General features: G+C 34.3%; 1 non-coding gene across 1 annotated transcript; it reads right to left on the bottom strand.

Moving 5' to 3' along the window:
* Window positions 1–4,036: 4,036 nt before the first annotated feature.
* On the bottom strand, window positions 4,037–4,139 carry LOC115935915 (small nucleolar RNA U13). The gene has a single exon (XR_004071506.1). It is a non-coding gene; the product is annotated as a small nucleolar RNA U13 (small nucleolar RNA).
* Window positions 4,140–17,081: the final 12,942 nt, after the last annotated feature.

Genomic DNA, 17,081 nt, shown 5'->3' with positions numbered 1-17,081 from the left:
ACAGATTTGATCATTTACTCAGTGATGGAGATGAAGAAGAAAAGATCTTGTCTGTTATTTGATATAAGACGACCCTAGACATTGTTGTTAAGAGTTGGTAGTTGGAAACTCATTTAGAGGTTGATTTGTCAAATATTGTATTTTTTCATTTTGGGTGAAAATTAAAGGCACATGTTGACTTCCACTTACCCTATCACACACATATGTTCTTATTTACACTTACAGAGGCTATGTAGGTTTTTTCTTAACTTAGTGTGAAAAAAACTAAGTAAAATGTTCAAAGAGAAATTTGGAATAAACAGCTTTTTTGTTGTGATATAATAGTTATATAAAAATTAACTCTTGAGGCCAGGCATGTTGGCTCACCTGTAATCCTGCATTTTGGGAGGCCAAGATGGGTGGGTCACCTGAGCTCAGGAGTTCGAGACCAGCCTAGGTAACATGGTGAAACCCCGTCTCTTCAAAAACAGAAAAATTAGCTGGGCATGGTGACATGTGCCTGTGGTTCCAGCTACATGGGAGACACTGAGGTGGGAGGATCACTTGAGCCTGGGAGGCAAGGTCACAGTGAGCTGAGATCATGCCACTGCATTTCAGACTGGGTAACAGAGTGAGGCCCCATCTCAAAAAAAAAAAAAAAACGTAAGAAAGAGAGAAAAAGAAAAGAAAATTAACTGTTAACATATGACCTTCAGATACTGACCATTCTTACTACTTACAAGAGAGGCACATCTTTTTTTTTAGCTTGGACACAGAGACCTCAGCATACTAGGGGATTAAAAATATTAGGAACAGTCAGATCTACTTCCCATGAGAGGGAAAATAATACACGGTAGTATTGAGACTATCAGATACCATACAGATTCATTTCCTCAGGATATTCCATAACACATTTGACAACCTAAAATAGAAAACAAATATAGATTTGAATTATCTGACTGCTGCTGCAAAGATCAAATATTCTCTTATACCACCAATGTTTACTTAGCTATTATAATTGCCAGGCACTATGCTACTTTCGGGCTAAGTAATGAACAATGAGAAGAGCATGGTCCCGACATCATGGAGCTAATAGTATGTTTTAGAGTTGACAGACAAGTCATTAATTATACTCTGTTACACTGCTAGTTAAAGGAGAGGGACTACAGTTTGCTAGGGTAACACACAGGGGCTATAGGCTATGAAAGACAGGGGCACAGTATATTCCAAACAAGACTCATAAGGAATGAGAAAACATGAGAGCAAGCGTGAAGCATTTAAAGATCTGAAGAATACAAAATAATTCTATTTTGTAGTAGGAGATAGTGATTAGCGGTAAACTGGAAACATAAGTGTAGAGAAAACCTTACAAACTATCACTATGATCTATGGCTTTTATCTTAAACATAATAGAGAGTCATGGAAAGATTTTATGGAGCAGAGCAGAACAACACGGTTACATTTGCATTTAAAAAGATCATCCTGATCTCCCTGTGAAGTGTGGATTAGTTGTAAATAAGACTAGAGACAGTGGGATTATTTAGAAAGTTGTTGAGTTAATCTAGGGAATTAAATGTGTATCCTATGTTGTTAGAAAATATATGTGGGAGTTGAAAAAATGGGGCTCTGTAATTTATTGATATGAATTGTGGTGGAAAGAGCTGGTGTGAATGATGAGGATAGAAAGATGGTATTCAATAATAGGAGCATTTTTGTAAAAGGAGAAGTTGTATTCATTTTTGGAATCATAGTTCATGTAGTTTGTAAAACAAACAGCTGGACATGGCAAACCATTCCTAGATGTATGGATGTGAATATCAGCACTAATGTTACAGCTGTTTGATTTGAAGTCATCAAATGATTATTGAAGTCACTATGGTAATGAATGACTGCATCTAGGAAATGTAAAATGAAAATAGTCCATCGAAAGAACTGTGAACAATATTTAACACACATGTTCAAGAAGTGGAGCCCCCCAAAAAAAGACATTAAAAAAGAAGAAACCAAAAAAATGTGAATTGACAACCAGAATTACAGAATGAGTTATGCCAGTGAAGAAGAAAGTTTGACGAAGAAATGATAAAAATTCTTAGATGCTAGCACAATCAAGGAAGGGTATCACTGAGAACACTTTATTGATTGTAGTAATGAAGAAGCCACTGATGCTTTCTGAGCAATTTGAGTTTAGTGCTGTAAATCACATTCTAATAGTTTAAGCGTGAATGAGCGGTTGAATGAGCGGTGAAGACATGCAGAGAGCAAATACATGCTATTCTTTCATGATGACGGTGAAGAAGAGGAGCTAGCTAGTTAATGGAGTAGTTGAGAACAGTAGGGTGTTCAAAGACTTCCTTTATGGTGAGAGAGGCTCAAGTGTATTTAAAGAATCACAGGAGTGATTTTCCAGAGAGGGAAAGATGAATAGTGTACAGAAAAGTGAGTGAGGGTCCAGAGAAGACTCTTGTCTGTGGATGAGACACAGAAGCACAAGTGGAGACCACTGCTTTCAACAGGTCTAAGAAACTATTCTGTTGCAACCAAAAGAAACAAGAAAATAAAAAATGGTTGTGTAGATGTTTGCAGATTGAAAATAAATTTGAGGAAGTTACCATTCAGTGATTTTGTTATTCTGTAAAGTTAGAGAAAAGATAGCTTTATGAAATTGTTTGCATCTACATTTTAAAACTTACCTATTCTTTCTCAAATATAAACATAATTTATGAGACACTGTAAGTTACAGTCCTTTTTGCTTCTTTATTTAGCTTTGATCTCTGTGTACTTGAGAGAGCATGAAAAATGAAAAACCTCTAGGCAAATATGCAGGTGAACGAAGTCTAGCCTAGAGCTCTCTAAGGCACTAACTTTCTTACTATAAACAAAATCTTAAAATTTCTGAGCCTCTTTTATTATTTGTAAAATGAAGTACTGGAGATAATGTTCTATACATGGTGCTCTTTAGCACAACATATTTTTGACCTCATTTCACTTTTAATCTTAGAATCCAGTAGGTCAAACTTGTCAACTAAAATACCTACAGTTTCACTTGTGATGGTAGTAATACATACAGATTGTTGTTCTGATTAGCCACTTATTTCCATGTGAAGAATTCCTGTTGATAGAAGTTAATATCTATCATCTGTTGGGGTTTTTAATAGCATATTGAAAGTTAAATGAAATGTAGAAAAAGACAAAGCTTTTCCTCAAGTTTAATGATAAGTTGTTGAAAAACACTTCAATAACAATGACCACAGCAAGAATCATGTTATTTCTCCTGTTATTGTAATTGTGAACTACAACTGTAAGCTGTATAAATGGCAAAGTCAAGATGTGGAAAAGAGCACAAGACTTCTCACTGACATCAAAGCATATGATACACAATTCAAAGAAAATTATTTATTTCACTGCATCTCATTCAATGCATGCAGATATCATGATATATATTTCCATAATTGAGAGAATAAAAATAAATTTTAAACATAAAAGATAAAGATTGACATGTTAGAGTGAAAAATTAGTTTCTCACTTCAACTTATTGTTAAGAAAAGATATTTTTTCAATTTATTTAATCTTAAAATGTGAGAAAGGCCTCATGCCCAGTGTACACTCAGGAAAAAATGAAACAAAATAAAAGAATAGAAAATAGGATGTAACAAGAAACTTTTTTTCTTTTGATTCTTTTCATGTCAAAGGGCCAGAAAGCTAGAAAGTTATTTTTGAAAATATATTTTGTAGTAGGAAATATCGTAGCTTGTTATAAAGTGTAAGTCTTATATTAGTAAGAGTTCCACAACTATTGTATGGCAAATCCTCTTGATAATGAGATTCTCACTTTCTGTTTCTATACAAACAATTCTGGGATCATCTCTAAATGTACTTGTCTCTGAGAATGTTTTTGAAGACAAAAAAAATGAGACAAGTGTATGAGCAGAAAATAAAAAACAATGTAAACTTTAGTTGATTTATTAATTTCTGTTTTTTTTACATGATTTGAGATGGCCAGGTCTACTTCTATATTACTAGACAAGTGTATTTCCTCTAGTACTTTTTTTTCTTTTTACATCAGAAGGATAATATGCCGATGTCATAAAATGTTTGAGGGAGATACATCTCACACACAAATGTGAAAACCTAATCATCACACTTATGAACTACAAAAGGATCCTCCTCCAGTCCTTTAGTCATGGTTATTTATACATCTTTTTCATTAATTTAGAAGTGACCATCACATTGTAAATTTAAATCTCAAAGGAGTGAGGAAAGAAAGAACAGGTTAACTTTAAATAAGACAGAAAAGAAATACCAAGAACCTAACCATGTCAGTCCTGGCTCCTGCCTGCTCACATCTGCATAGGCAACTATCACAGGTCCATTGTCTGAGCACATGCTAGCTTCACCCAACATGAAGCAACCTAAACCCCAACTGCCCTAAGTAATTTTCTTGGAATTTCTCCATTTCCCTTGTGCTATGTTGATAACTTATGACCCTGAGGATTTTTTCTCACTCTTCTTATGTAGACTAAGGGTCTGTATTAGTCTGGGAGGGAAGGGAACTGTTAGGACAATGTTTTGAAGTGGCACAACTGTTTCCAATGCTTCTTTAACAATGTACAGGAAAACTGATTATTTATGATATCTCTCTTTTTCTTTAGTCCTAGAATCTAGACAGAAATTTCTTGATAATAGGAAGAGTCCTCATTATTGTTTTATATAAAAAGCACATATCCATGAAAATCAAATGTTACTAATTTCATACTAAAGACGAGAAACAAAAATATTCAAATTCCTATCGTATGCAATTACAGATTCTTGGTAGAATACTCAGTGTGTCATGAATATTCTAGAAAATATAGAAAATATCTCATTTATTAATGAAAAGATGTAGAAAGCATTTTATTTTTTAGTTTATTTACAATGCTATTCCCAGAAATAACAGTCAAATAACACTCACCAGATTTTTGTTAACCTCTGCGTTATCGATTGAACGTTTACTTCCCTGCAAAACTCATATGTTGAAATTCTTACCCCAAGTTTCATGGTTTTGAGAGATAGAAACTTACAGATGTAAATTTAGGTCATGAGGGTGGGGTCTTCATGAATGGGATTAATGCTCATATAAAAGAGACCCCAGAAAGCTTTCTTACTCTCTTTCCAGCCTGTGAGAATACAATGAAAGGACAGCAGGCTGTAAGCTGAAAGAGGGTTCTCAACAGAACGTGACTATGCTAGCATCGTGATCTTTGGCTTCTAGCTTCCAGAGCTATGATAAATCAATTAATATTGTTTATAAGCTACTCACTCTATGGTAATTTGTTATAGCAGCCCAAACTAAGACACTTTGCAAGCAATTTTTGTACTTCCTATTTGCTTCCATTCTCTGTCTCTATTACACATGTGCATACATTTGCTCCCAATTTAATTTAATACATTATTTTGTAATTATTGTTGCAGTTCCTTCTCAATTAACAAAGTGCACTACACTCCATATTTTTAATGATATAAATAAAAACCAGTGTCTATATTCTAATAAATAATCATTTAAAAATTCAAAAGAATACCTATTTAAAATCAGATTCTTAATATTTGACACTAAAACATACAATCATGTTAAACAAATATATTTTCAACAGAAAAAAGTTAAAAAATAAATATAAAAACTATAATCTTTATATTTCTAAATCGGTAACAAAATTGGAAATAAGGCACAATATAATATGCACCTGAATACATAAAGACATGCTTGCAATGTAAGTTTTTGTATTTAATCCTGACTTTAAAACAAAGCACCAATAGATATGTTTTCATTGCTGTTCTTGATTTTGTGAGCTTGTTTACTTTGCGGAGGATTCTTTCAGCAGTTAGTAATGTAGTCCTCTTGAGAAATGCTCTAGATAGGTTGCCTTAGGAAGTACTTAGTTTTATTGAATAATATGTCAGTGCCAGATATCTCTTATAAGAAACTTGATTTCTCTGGGAAATGTGTTCATTTGTGTGGCTTTTAGATAAATCAGTTTGGAAAATGGTCAGGAGGCATTTCAGCTCTTTTTCATTGCTTTTGTAAAAAGTAACACAGGCACTGTCACAATTTTACTGGGAACTCTAGATGAATTAGAGTTGTGAAGGTTACTGAAAACAAACTCTAAATTCCTTATAAACTATAGGAAGAAACACTGAAAACCAATGAAATATTCAGCAAATATAAAATTATAAAATAATTTCTAAAATAAACTAATACAACAGGAGAGTGACTAGAACTAAAATGCAGGTTTTGAGTACCAATAAAGTGTTTCAATAATCTAGAAAGATACTTATCTAACATCCATTCTCAGCTACATCCTCCCCAACAAAGTCAGAAACAAATACCCCAGCCCATCTCTCTGGGAGTTAAAATGAGAGGACAGGTGATTTTATAAACACTTAACAGAACACTTGAAATCTACCTCAAATGAAACTATAGACAACATATACTCAATGAAATGGGATTAGTATCAGATTAAAAATAATCATACAGTTAATAATAAAAATCACAATACATAATTATGTATAGAATATTGAGAATATTAGTGATATATAAATTCCAGCTTTGACAAAGTAAATTGTTAGAAGACAGAAAGGGGAAAATTGTAATAATATAAAAGAATCATCTGGAAAAAATTTATCTATAGGTAATAAGCATTCCTAAGTAGAGAACAGAAAGAAACCTCACAGTAGCTAAAAGCAGTAGTACAGACACTGGAAAAAAATATAGTAAAACAGGATCAAATTTCACTGAATGAAGTTTATAATTCAGATGTAAAATATCATAATCTCTTTAATTCCAGGCTAGCAATGTTTCTGCCAATGCAACATTTTCAAAAACCTTGTTGGTCGCCTGTGCAATTCATGGGGGTCCAAGCCATTAGACAAGAGGTTCCTCCAAAGATATTTTTTTGGATAACTCATCTTTATTCTTGGCTTCTGCTGAGATAGTTGATTGAATCCATGAGTCACACACATAATCTTTTTAGCAAAAGTTGTCTAGCTATACCCTTGGCATTCTTCTAACCACATGCTTGCTCATCTTGGTTATCTGGAGAGGTTGAGAATTTTCCAAATTATCAAGTTTTAGTTCCTTTTTATTAAAATGTCCTTTCTCTGTTTCTTTCTTTTTTCTTTTCTTTTTTTTCTTTTCTTCTTTTCTTTTCTTTTTTCTTTTTCCTTCCTTCCCTCCTTCCCTCCTTCCTTTCTCTTTCTTTCTTCCTCTCTCTCTATTTTTTTTTTTTTTTTTTACATTTTACTATAAGCTGTAAGGAGGAAGTAAGGTCATACCTTCCACAATTTGCCTGAAAATCTCCTCAGCTCAGTATTCATGTTTATTTCTGACAGAATCTACTTTCCATCAAATGGTAGAACACAGTTGAGGCAAGTTTCCTGCCACTTCATGATAAGGATCTTCTTCCTTTCATCATCTAGTTCTATGTGCCTCATTTCCATGTGAGCTTTCACCAGAAGCACATGTAACACTCATATTTCTCTTTCTTTTTTTTTTTTTGAGATGGAGTCTCACTCTGTGCCCCAGGCTGTAGTGCAGTGGCACGATCTCGGCTCACTGCAAGCTCCGCCTCCTGGGTTCACGCCATTCTCCTGCCTCAGCCTCCCGAGTAGCTGGGACTACAGGTGCCTGCCACCATGCCCGGCTAATTTTCTGTATTTTTAGTAGAGACGGGTTTCACCGTGTTAGCCAGGATGGTCTCGATCTCCTGACCTCGTGATCCGCCCGCCTCGCCTCCCAGAGTGCTGGGATTGCAGGCGTGAGCCACCGTGCCTGACCAACATTCATGTTTCTTAGCAATTCCTTATTCGTGACAATACATGTAACTTTATAATGATGAAAGCATTATGTACAGTTATTACTTATTTGAGCTCTCATCACAATTGCCTTTAACAATCTATATTTATATCAATAATCTCAGAAATCTAGTATTTTCTATTTTGTGTCTCAGAAATACTTAGCTTCTGTTCATTACATAATTCCAAAGCCATTTCTAAATTTTTAATATTTGTTAAAGCATCTCCCCACTTCCTGGTACCAAAACTGGTATCAGTCAGGGTTTTCTAAGGAAACAGAATATATATAAATATGTATTATTTATTTCAAAGAATTCACCTGTATAATTTTGGGAGTCAGCAAGTCTGGAATCTGAAAGGCATGCTGGTAATTTGCAGGCAAAAGCTAATGTTGCAGTCTTTTTTCCTTAAACTTTTAGTTTCAGGGGTATATGTGCAGCTTTGTTATATAGGTAAATTGCATGTCACAGGGGTTTAGTGTACAGGTTATTTTGTCACCCAGGTAATAAGCATAGTATACAAAAGGTAGTTTTTCAATCCTCACCTTCCTCCCACCCTCCATCCTCTAGTAGGTCCCCTTGTCTATTATTCCCTTGTGTGTGTTCATGTATACTCAATATTTTAGCTCCCACTTACAAGTGAGAACATGCTATATTTGGTATTCTCTTCCTGAGATATTTTCCTTAGGATAATGACCTCCAGATAATGTTGCTGCAAAGGACATGATCTCATTCTTTTCATGGCTACGTAGTATTCCATGGTGTATATGTACACATTTTCTTTATCCAATCTACCATCGATGGGTATCTAGGTTGATTCCATGTCTTCGCTTGTGAATAGTTCTGCGGTAAACATACATGTGCATATATCTTTATGGTAAAATGATTTATATTCCTTTCGGTATATACCCAATAATGGGATTGTTTGGTTGAACGGTAGTTCTGTTTATCACCACACTGCTTTCCACAACGGCTGAACTAATTTACATTCTCACCAGAAGTGTGTAAGTGTTTCCTTTTCTTCGCAAATTTGCCAGCATCTGTTTTTTTTTACTTTTTTATTAATAGCCATTCTTATTAGTATGTTGCAGTCTTGAGGCAGTATTTCCTTTTCAAAACTCTGATAAATTTCAGTTTTGCTCTAAGGCCTTTCAAGTGATTAAAAAACATCCACCAACATTATGAAGGTACTCTCCTTTACTTTTAAGGTCAACTGATTATACATGTTTACCACATCTACAGAATAACTTCACAGCAACACCAAGATCCATGTTTGATCAAATTACTGGGTAATATACCCTGGCCAAGTTTATACATAAAACTGTCATATTTGCCATATAGGCTTTCTTAAATTTACTTTCTTGAAAGTTGTAATAAGGAATCTCCAATTAGGCTTTGAAAAGCCTCTTGAAGCTAGAAAGACAAGCCAAAAATTTGCACGTTTCTTTTTAAAAGATGAAAAAAATAAATCCTTTGTGATTTTTCCTTGGGCCCTCTGGGAAACTTGAAAGACAATTATATGTGCAAAGGATATCAGTTAACATTTGATTTTGAGAAGGCAAAGTATCAAAAGTTTTGAGAATAGTTGAACATTCAGTTGAGGTATGATTATAGGTTACTGAGAAACAATGCATGACTGTCTAGTTAAACAATTGACAATATTGGTACCAAAACAGAGATATAGATCAATGGAACAGGACAGAGCCCTCAGAACTAACACCACACATCTACAACCATCTGATCTTTATGCACAAGATAATGCATATAGTTGCTATAAATGTGGGAAAATTCCTTTCTTTCTGAAGTTCCCAAAATATCACAAGGTTACTAGACCTTCCAGGAATTATTTTCATAATGCATCCCTAAGACTTGATAGACTATAAGCCAGGTACCAGGGAAGTTATCCCAAGAGAGTTTTGTTAGCATTGCCTCCATAAAATTGGCCTTAGTTCCTTAGAAGTGTGTTGTAATATCAAAATAAATGAACATCATTCTCAAATATGATATTTCAGGCAAGGCCTTGGCTGTAAAACCACAGTTATCAAGTACGTCTTTGTATTAAGGCGGATAGATTCTAATTAAAGCTATGCGAATAACTATATTGCCCTGACAACAAGAATATTCAATAAGAACTTCTAAATTCTCGAGGGCTCAGGTAGGAGAAAAGATTGCCATTATTAAATATTTTGTCTTCAGCTTACAAAAGCATACTCCACTAAATTATTATAAGTTATATTTACTTATAAAAAAGATGAAATGTTTGATAACATACTCAGAAAATAGTATCTTAAAACAGCAGCAATATTCCAAACAATACCCATGATCATCTTTTGTCAGTTAATTCTGTCCTATGTAATTAATTTTTGTTCCAACTGATATTGAGTTAACATTCTGATGAATCCATTTTTTTCTCTACTAGAAATGTAAAAATCCTGATTTAGTTCACTGGTGTAGTCTCAAAATTGCTTAAATAAAACCATCATAGGCCTGTACCCCCAAATACCTGATACAGTGCTTTTCTACAGGTCTCTGAGATAGTCCTTGTCTGTTGCAGATAAAGCACTCTCAAATGTAACTGATGCAGAGCTTTTAGGGAAGCATCATAATGAAACAAAAAAGTCGATTACAAAAATCATGAAATGGCTGTAGTTAAATTGGTAATTTTTTTTTTTTTTTTTTTGAGATGGAGTCTCGCTCTGTCACCCAGGCTGGAGTGCCCTGGCCTGATCTGGGCTCACTGCAACCTCTGCCTCCAAGGTTCAAGCAATTCTCCTGCCTCAGCTTCCAGATTAGCTGGGGCTAGAGGCATGCGCCACCACACCCAGCTAATTTTTGTATTTTCAGTAGAGACAAGATTTCACCATGTTGGCCAGGCTGGTGTCAAACTCCCTACTTCAAGTGATCTGCCCGCCTTGGCCTCCCAAACTATGGAGATTACAGGCATGATCCACTGTGCCCAGCCCAAAATTAGTAATTTTCTACAGCAAAAGATGCAATGAGAGCTTATTATGAGAATAACATAACTGACAACAAAGTTTTAGATAAAAATCTATAAATAATAATGTATTCCATTTTCAAAGAAGAGTAGATATAAGTGGCTTATAAAATAAACATAATTTACAGAAAAAACTGCATATAATAATCCTGATATAATATCTCATAAATACATTAGGCATATTTTTAGAATATACTAAGAAAGTATCAATGTTATATAGCAAAGAGATTCAGTAGTCTGGAACAAGCCTAAACATCTTTATAATAACAAAACTCCGTAGGTTAGGAGTGTGACTACTACAATGAAAATTACTGGCTAAGAAGATGCTAGATTCACATTAAGTAAGTAAAGGTGCAACCAAGTTAACATTTTAAATATAATTGCAATTATGACTGATATACTATCTGTGTTGTCTAAGCGGATAGAATCATATCACAAACAACAAAGGCACTGATAAATTTTCAGGACTTTTCATGTGCCATAAAATTTTCTAAAATATTGATATAAATAAGTTTGTACTTTTACTAATATACCCACAGGAAGGCTGAGTATGTCTTTTTATTTGACCACCCTTGCTATGTAACTTATGAATAGTAACATATCAAGTCAATTGGGTTATTTCTTGCACATTTCTTTTTAAAAGATGAAAAAAAAAATCCTTTGTGATTTTCCATGGGCCCTCTGGGAAACTTGAAAGACAATTATATGTGCAAAAGATATCAGTTAGCATTTGATTTTGAGAAGGCAAAGTATCAAAAGTTTTGAGAATAGTTGAACATTCAGTTGAGGTATGATTATAGATTACTGAGAAACAATGCATGGCTGTCTAGTTAAACAATTGACAATATTGGTACCAAAACAGAGATATACATCAATGGAACAGGACAGAGCCCTCAGAACTAACACCACACATCTACAACCATCTGATCTTTGACAAACCTAACAAAAACAAGCAATGGGGAAAGGATTCCCTATTTAATAAACGGTGCTGGGAAAACTGGCTAGCCATATGTAGAAAGCTGAAACTGGATCCCTTCCTTACACCTTATACAAAAATTAATTCAAGATGGATTAAAGACTTAAATGTTAGACCTAAAACCATAAAATCCCTAGAAGAAAACCTAGGCAATACCATTCAGGACATAGGCACGGGCAAGGACTTCATGACTAAAACACCAAAAGCAATGGCAAGAAAAGTCAAAATTGACAAATGGGATCTAATGAAACTAAAGAGCTTCTGCACAGCAAAAGAAACTACCATCAGTGTGAAAAGGCAACCTACAGAATGGGAGAAAATTTTTGCAATCTACCCATCTGACAAAGGGTTAATATCCAGAATCTACAAAGAACTTAAACAAATTTGCAAGAAAAAAACAAACAGCCCCATCAAAAAGTGGGCAAAGGATATGAACAGACACTTCTCAAAAGAAGACATTTATACAACCAACAGATACATGAAAAAATGCTCATCATCACTGGCCATCAGAGAAATGCAAATCAAAACCACAATGAGATGCCATCTCACACCAGTTAGAATGGTGATCATTAAAAAGTCAGGAAACAACAGGTGCTGGAGAGGACATGGAGAAATAGGAACACTTTTACACTGTTGGTGGGAGTGTAAACTAGTGCAACCATTGTGGAAGACAGTGTGGCGATTCCTCAAGGATCTAGAACTAGAAAACCATTTGACCCAGCAATCCCATTACTGGGTATCTACCCAAAGGATTATAAATCATGCTACTATAAAGACACATGCATACATATGTTTATTGTGGCACTATTCACAATAACAAAGACTTGGAACCAATGCAAATGTCCATCAATGATAGACTGGATTAAGAAAATGTGGCACATATACACCATGGAATACTATGCAGTCATAAAAAGCGATGAGTTCATGTCCTTTGTAGGGACATGGATGAAGCTGGAAATCATCATTCTGAGCAAACTATCACAAGGACAGAAAACCAAAGACTGCCTGTTCTCACTCATAGATGGGAATTGAACAATGAGAACACTTGGACACAGGGTGGGGAACATCACACACCGGGGCCTGTTGTGGGGTAGGGGGCTGGGGGAGGGATAGCATTAGGAGATATACCTAATGTAAATGATGAGTTAATGTGTGCAGCAAACCAACATGGCACATCTATACATATGTAACAAACCTGCATGTTGTGCACATCTACCCTAGAACTTAAAAAGTATAATAAAAAAATAAAGTAAATATGGAAGTTACCATGATTATGAAAAACATTGACTCTTTTCTAAGTAAAAACACTGTAGTTTTCTTAAATAATCATGGACATAATAAAGCCAACATAAAACAAGGAAATTTATTTTGGTAAAATTATTTGTGTGCTATCCAGGCAGACTGCACACAGTTTAAAAAATAACTTTTTTTTTTTTTTTTTAGACAGAGTCTCACTCTGTCACCCAGGCTGGAGTGCAGTGATTCAATCTCGGCTCACTGCAACCTCCAACTCCTGGGTTCAAGCAGTTCTCCCACCTCAGCCTCCTGAGTAGCTGGGATTACAGGCACGTGCCATCATGTCTGGTTAATTTTTTTTCTTTTAGTTTTTGTACAGAAAGGATTTCACTGTGTTGGCCAGACTTGTCTCGAACTCCTGACCTCAGGTGATACACCTGCCTCGGACTCCCAAAGTGCTGGAATTATAGGTGTGAGGCACTGTGCCCAGCCAAAAAAAAAAAAAAAAAATTTTATAGTCACTTATTGACAGCACAACAATTATACAAAAACATTTGCCATTTTAATAGACAGAAAACCAAATTCTACCTTTTTGTGAGTTTAGTATCTCGTACTGAAGCTCTTTTTGAAAATCTTATAAAAAGCCCATCAGACCTTAGTCTTCATGAAGGCAAATTCCCTTTCCCTGACACTTTTACAGCTTTTTATATATCTATACATTTCCCTTGCAGTGAAAGTTCTTGAAGTGGACAAAATTAACACATTTGTTAACAAATTCAAATGTATAAAGTTTCTATTTTGCATAAAAAAACAACAAAAAAGTACACCTTAAAATTATGCTTAGTAGTTAATAATTCAGCATTCTTTTACTTAGAAATAACACACGTTATCTATTTAAGATCCATACATTAACTCAATATAGTAACAGTCCAAGATTTTAAAAACATAAAGGTCTTAGAATTTGCTAACATGCAAATCGTAATTATTGTTGAAGCAACCCAAGTGTTCATGGACAAATGAATGGATAAATAAAATGTAGTACATACATACAATGGAATTTTAGCTTTTAAAAGGAAGAAAATTCTTACACCTGCTGTATAACATGAATGAAACTTGAGGACACTGTGTTAAGATACATAAGCCAGTCACAAAAGGACAAATACTGCATGATTACACTGATACGAGGACCTTAGAGTAGTCAAATTCATAGAGCTAAAAAGTATAATGGTACTTAGAATAGGCTAGGAAGAAAAGTGAATAAAGAGTTACTATTTAAGGAAGTACAGTTTCAGTTTCTCAAGATGGAAAGAGCTCTTGAGATGAATGGTAAGGATAGTTGTATAACAACGTGAATGTATTTAATGCCACTGAACTGTAAAAATGATTAACATGCTAAATTTTCAAATGTGTTTATTTTACCACTATTAAAAATGATTATAGCTATTATAAAAATAATATAAATATTATTTAAATAAAATATATTAAAATAATGATTCAATTTGGTTAAACACAGATTTACACTTCTAATATTGTAGTAGCCTTATCGTCTGAGTCATACCTGGAGTTTTTTGTCTCACAACCAAGAAAATTAAGGCGTGTGGACACAAAGAGTGAGGTTAGAACAAAAGTTTAATAAGCAAAAGAGGAAAGATCCTCACAGTGGAGAGGGGGCCTGAAAGATGGTTGCCAGCTATGAAGCTGAGTCTGAGGGTTTTTATGAACTGGAGGGAGATGAGTGTGCTGACTGGTCTGTAGGCCATCTGGGAGAAAGCACCACTTAGAAAGAGGTATGATAGTGCAAAGAACCAATTAGAGGCAGAGGTGAAGGCTTGGTCTGAGACCTTGGCATGAGACCAATCAGGGGCTGAAGTGATGATTTATCCTAAGTAAATGAAGACTCAGCCTATGGCCAATCACAGAAAGGTAAGCATATATAATGTAGGTGAAAAGTAAGAGACTAAGGCGTGACAAGGAGAGAGAAATATGTCCAAAAAAGGAGTGGAATTTGTTCATCTGGGTTCACACAGTAGCTGTTTCCATTCAAGGACACAGAATATTTCTTATCTAGGGCCTGCAGTTTGATTTTCAGCTTGTTCTTTGTTTGAAGGAGTTTTACCAAGGACCCACCTTAACTGCCTGCCTGACCAGTTTCTTACCTTCTCTCCTCTCAATACTCTTAAATATTTTGTAGTAATAATGATAATTTATTCAGTTAGAAACCAGGTCGAGTTTAGGGAGAACATACAAAAGCAGGAAAAAAGATCTATGTGGATGTCATACTGAATACTGATAAATCAAATACGTAACTGTTCTTGTTAAATCAAAATTATTCCGTAGTCCTGTTTGCCAAAAATTATCTAAATTATGCTGACTTAACTTCTTAAAATGTTTCTGAGTTAGTTTCTATTCTAATACATTGAGGTTTTGGATTTTTTTCCACATTGAAAGTATTTCTTAGTTTGCTAATTTTCTTGAGATTTCAGGAATAGTCAATTGATACACTTATTAGTTCTAAGTCAATTACAATAGGCCTCCCTTAAGAGATTTTATTATCTAATTTGGTAATAACATCCAGAGGTAGCAAAATATAACACACATACAATGAAAGGTAAAAGCCCTTTTGATTCACAAACATTTAAACAAACAGAAAAATTGCAAAAAAGAAAGCTTATAGTTTCAAATTTAATTATGGTTCAAATATAAACACAGAAATACAGAACTTCCCAGTATAGATATTCACTCCTTAGTGGGTATAGTATTCCTCATTGTTTTGAGACACAGACAAACATAAAAGCTAAAAAATCAGGTACTCTGTCCTCTTTTACTCAAAAGACAAGGTCTCAATTATTCATTAATCCATTAACAGAGATTGCCGAATAATCAGACCATATAACAAAAGATGCTCGCCCCAGAAGTTATGTGACTACTAATAAAGGATCAAAATTAATTTCTTACTGTGCTATCGATGTACATGAGTACTAATCTGCAATGAGAAGGAATGAAGAGCTAACACATGGTACAAGATTGATGTACCCTGAAAACATTACACTAGATGACAGAAGCCCATCACAAAAGAGTACATATTTTTTATTACATTTATATAAAATGTCCAGAATACAGAAATATATAGACACAGAAAGTAGATTAGTGTTTGTCTAGGACTGGGGATGGGGAGAAATGGGGAGTGACTGCTAAAGGGTACAATATTTATTTTTGGGGTGACAAAAAAGTTTGAAAATTTGATTATGATTTGACTATAATTTATAATTAAATGATATAATTAGATGTTTGTGTAACACTATACATTATATAATTTTGAGATGTATACTTTAAATATGTAAATTTCATAATCTGCAAATTATATCTCAATAAAACTAAAAAAAAATTGCACATAAACTATACCACCCAGTCTCTGTCCTGTTAGTCTTTTTTAAGCACTCATCAAATTTTATATATTTTGTTTGATATCTGTCTCCTACTGCTAGAATAAGCTTCACAGCAGAAATTTTTTGTGTTTATTATTTACTGCTTTATCCTCATTGCCTAGAAGACTGTATGGCGTATTGAAGGGTACAATAAATGTATTAAATGAATGAACCAGTTTTAAAATTAAAAGAAATGAAAATAATAGTATAAAAACACCCAAAGCCACCACCAAAACCAAATACCCAAGAGTGAAAAGCCAGATTAAAATATACCCATCAAATCCAAGGGTAAAAAAATAAGCCATAATTTTATTGTAGAATAAAGCAGTAACTATAGATAAAAGTATCTAAATGGAACGGATTCATGATTTAATACGTGTAATGCAACATAACAATATTGACTACAAATACTAAATAGAATAGTCTCAAAATTAAATTTAAAAAATCAATAAAAAATGAAATAGACTGGACACAATCACTCATACCTGAAATCCCAGCACTTTGGAGGCCATTGCAGGATGATTGCTGGATCCCAGGAGTTCGAGACCAGCCTGGGCAACAGAGTGAGATCCTGTCTCTAAGAAAAGTTAAAAAAAAATTATCCAAGCATAGTGACATGTGTCCATAGTCCCAGCTACTTGGGAGGC

Source organism: Gorilla gorilla, chromosome 13, assembly GCF_029281585.2.
Source record: "Gorilla gorilla gorilla isolate KB3781 chromosome 13, NHGRI_mGorGor1-v2.1_pri, whole genome shotgun sequence".
Classification (NCBI taxonomy): Eukaryota; Metazoa; Chordata; class Mammalia; order Primates; family Hominidae; genus Gorilla; species Gorilla gorilla.
This window is presented reverse-complemented; position numbering and strand designations above follow the sequence as displayed.